Raw genomic sequence first — 4,667 nt, 5'->3', positions numbered from 1 at the left:
TCCCTCCACTTTTAAACCCACTGTGTGCACTCATGATTGTCCTTGGTGGAGTCTTACAGGTGATGGTCTTTTTCACTATTCAGTCTACTTGGGACTGCTGGAGGGATAAGGGTCCTAAAGTCTCTTGGAGTAAATTGCTCTAGGGGCATCCCTATATTCCTAGGGTTAGCTTCATTGTTTGGTTGGCTATTCATGAGAGACTGAACACTAGGGATAGATTGCAAGTTTTTGGGCTTGTTACTCACCCTAGTTGTCCCCTCTGCAATGATCCTATGGAGAGTCATTCTCATCTTTTCTTTAGGTGTGCCTATTCATCACAGATTTGGGCAGCTATTCAGGGTAAATGTAATGTGAGTTGGCCTAACCTCAACTGGGCTGACAATGTTGAGCTGGCTGTGATTTCTACTAAAAGTAGATCTCTGAAGTCTGCTATTATTAAGTTGTGCTTTATGTGTACGGTGTATCATATCTGGAGGGAGAGGAATAGTAGAGTTTTTAGTCAAACTAGTATTCCTGCTGAGATTGTCACCAAACAAATTATCCAAATGGTAAGGGGTAGGATTATTTCTTTGAGTAATGTGATGTTGTCTACAGGTGATAGCTGGTACTTGTAGCTGGAGTCTTCTCCGGGGTTGCATAATATAATACTTGGAATCCCGCCTGTTATTTTCTTTGGGCGGGCATATTTACAATTTGAAAAAAAGTCCCGTTGCGCTCCAATAAACTCGCGCCAATGTTTTAAATATTGTGGGGCCACATCATCAATTATGTTGTAGAAAGCGTCGTTCTTGTGGTCCCTCAGGTCGATGTGGCCTGAATAATAATTATGTGGACCCAAAGACCGGGCCCAACATGTTTTCCCAATTCTAGATGGGCCTTCAATTATAATGCTTTTGGGCCTATGCGGTCTTTGGGCTTCGTCTGTTATATTGTCTGCAACCCATTGCTGTATTGCTGCTGGAACGACCCATACTGTGTCTGTAAATGGATGAACATACGGCAATGGTGGATTAAATGAAATCCGGTCATAATTTGATGACAATTTGTCATAATTTAACCAGAAACATTTTGGGTCGCCATTTCGTACCACTGCTAGTGCTTCGTCCTTAGTGCTGGCTGCAAGTGCATCCCGGTATATATTGTCTTTGTTATTCTGGTTAGCGCAGTGGCTCCTCTCACGGAATTCGCCCCATTCCGTGTAATCCCCGTGTTTGGAGATGTATTCCAGCACATTCTGATGGTTGTATGCTCCCTGTACATTTGGATGGAAATGGCGACTATTTCGATCGTGTGTAACGTCGAAGAACCGTTGATCCTGCGTCTGAAAACGGTATGGGAACTGGACAAGAGCATGGAGATGTGGTTGCCCATCCTCATGTAATTCATGTGTAACCCTCACATAATTTGGAGCCCTGGTGGTGAACAGCGCTCTAATTTTCTCTAACAATCTCTCTTTAGGAATAGAACACTGGGCATACGTGAGGAATATGTTCTTGTTTTGGATTCTAAAACGACGTCGCATTGATGCCATAACTCACTCTCGATGACGTCACTTACTCTCTCGGATGACGCAAGTCACTCTCTGAAAACTTTACTGGTGGAAGAGAGTTAGGGAGTGAGTTATATAGGTGCCCAGGAGCGTCCCACTAATATTACCTGGGACGCTCCCCCCGCGCCACGTGTCGTCCCCCGATTGGTGCTCCCTTCCGCATTTTAAGGCGTGTTGTCGGCTAGTGTCTCCGCTCCGTGCCCAGATCTGCGGCCAGGATTAAAAATCTAAAAAGGCAAGCGCCGCTCCCCGATCTGCGGCCAGGATTAAAAATCGAAAAAGGCAAGCGCAGGCGGGAAATTATATAAGCCAAAATAATTGGGGGAGTTTGAATTATTTTGCAAATGGATCGCGGAGATCTAGGCCAATATCACCTGTAGATCTCTGAAGTCTGCTATTACTAAGTTGTGCTTTATGTGTACGGTGTATCATATCTGGAGGGAGAGGAATAGTAGAGTTTTTAGTCAAACTAGTATTCCTGCTGAGATTGTCACCAAACAAATTATCCAAATGGTGAGGGGTAGGATTATTTCTTTGAGTAATGTGATGTTGTCTACAGGTGATAGCTGGTACTTGTCACAATGGAATCTGCCAACAAAAATCATGAGTTTGCCTATTGCTGGAAGAGGCACGAGGGATGTGAGTTCACCTATATTTGAGGGTTGAGTGAAAGTAGCATAAAGTGAGTGTTTCTTAAATGGTTATTCTTTTGCAGGTACAGTTGACAATCATAATCTTTATGTTGTTTAAACTAAGGAATGGACAGGTCAAGACTCACTGTGGGTTGAGTGAAGTGAGCCAGTACATAATACACTCTAAATGTGGGTTGAGAGATGTGAGTAGTACCAAAGCTGGCTTTCTCAATCGGCTCTTTTGGCTAAACCTATTTCGGAGGCTGAAATCAAGGAGGTTTTTTGGTCTCTCAAAGCCAATAAAGCTCCTGGCCCTGATGGGTATTCAGCTGGTTTCTTCAAAAGCTCGTGGGATATTGTTGGGAAGGAGGTTACCCTTGCCATTAAGTCATTTTTTGACTCTGGTAAACTTCTCTCGGAGATCAATAGCACCCCATCAGTGCCCTCATTCCCAAAATTCCTAATCCTATGAATGTTGGTGACTATAGGCCTATTTCTTGCTGCAACACCATCTATAAATGCATTCAAATTGGTGCTTCCTGATCTTATTGATCCTGTGCAATCTGCTTTTGTCCAGGGTAGAAGAATCTCGGACAACATCTTTCTGTCCCAAGAGATTATGAGAGGTTACCACCGGAGTTCCAAAACTCCGAAGTGTGCTATGAAAGTGGACATCATGAAAGCCTATGATACTGTGAGATGGGAGTTTATTATTGACATCCTCACAGCTATGGATTTTCCTCCTTGCATGATAAATTGGATCAATGCTTGTATGACTAGTCCTTCTTTCTCTATTTGCATCAATGGTAGTCTTCATGGGTACTTTAAAGGGGCTAGGGGCCTTAGGCAAGGTGACCCTATGTCCCCTTATCTTTTTGTGTTGGCTATGGAGGTTTTGGCTAGAATTCTTGCTGAAAAATCTAGAAACCCCCTATTTAAGTTCCATTGGAGATGTGAGAAGACTAAAATTGTTAATTTGTGTTTTGCTGATGACCTTATGATCTGCTGTAGAGGGGATCCGGGGACTGTCCATCTCATCATGCAAGGTTTGGAGGAATTTAGGAACTTGTCCGGTCTCACTCCTAATCCTAATAAGAGTAACATTTATTTCTCTGGTTGTAGTAATGAGCTTAGAGCTGACATCTTACAAATTGCCAAATTCACTGAGGGCTCCCTCCCTGTGAAATATTTGGGTGTGCCTCTGATCACCACTAAGCTCAAAGCGTCTGACTGCCAAATTTTGGTTGATAGGATGACTAAAAGGATTAAAAGTTGGACCAATAAATTGCTATCTTATGCTGGTAGAGCCCAACTCATCCAGTCTATTCTCTTCTCGATGCAAGTTTATTGGTCTTCTATTTTTATTCTACCTAAGAGGGTTATCCGCGACATTGAAAATCTGCTCAGATCTTTCCTTTGGTCTGGGACGGATCTGAATAAGCATAGTGCTAAAATTGCTTGGAAGCATGTTTGCAAAAAAAAAAAATGAGGGTGGGCTTGGTTTTAAGGATATGGAGGTTTGGAATAGAGCGGCTATAGCCAAACATGTTTGGTATCTGTTTTCGGGTGGGGAATGTTCAATGTGGTGTCAATGGGTTAAGTCCTACTTGCTTAAGGGTAAGAGTTTCTGGGGTATTAAGTTGCCCTGTGATCCTTCCTGGGTTTGGAGGAAACTTTTATCGCTTAGGGATTTAATCTTCCCTATTATTAAATTCAAACTTGGCAATGGTGAAAATGTGTTCCTCTGGCATGATAACTGGCATCCCTTTGGTTCGCTTTTGCTTCGGTATGGTCCTAGAATTTTGTATGATACTAACCTTCCTGACAATTCTAAGGTTAGTTCAATCATCTCAAATGATTCTTGGAACTGGCCTTTTCCTAACTCTTGGGAGATACAGGAATGGATCACGGCCACCCCTTCTTCTCTTAAACCTTCCATTGGTTCCCCTGATATTCCTGTGTGGAGTTTGACTTCTGATGGTTCCTTTTCTATTCACTCTGCTTGGGATTGTTGGAGGGACAAGGGCCCTAAGGTTACTTGGTCTAATCTTGTTTGGGGTCCTCCTGTCATCCCTAGGGTTAGTTTCATTGTATGGCTAGCCATCCATGAGAGACTTAACACTGGGGATAGACTCCAAATCTTTGGTCTTCTTACCAACCCTAGCTGCCCTTTATGCTGTGCCCCTGAGGAAAACCATTCCCATCTGTTCTTTAGGTGTCACTACTCCTCTAGGATTTGGGCTGTTATCCAAGATAAGTGTAATTCCCACTGGCCTCCTTTGCCCTGGTTGGAACTTGTTGAGTTTGTTACTAAATCCATCACTGGTAAATCTCTGAAATCTATGATTATGAAACTCTCTTTTCTCTGCACTGTCTACCATATTTGGATGGAGAGAAATAGTAGAATCTTTAGTAAGGTCTTCAAACCTGAAGAGGTTGTTACTAACTCTATCATCCAAATGGTTAGGGGTAGACTCCTTTCTATG

The sequence above is a fragment of the Camellia sinensis genome, chromosome 1 (genome assembly GCF_055761805.1).
Source record: "Camellia sinensis isolate YWXY chromosome 1, ASM5576180v1, whole genome shotgun sequence".
NCBI lineage: Eukaryota > Viridiplantae > Streptophyta > Magnoliopsida > Ericales > Theaceae > Camellia > Camellia sinensis.
Note: the sequence above shows the minus strand (reverse complement) of the source record.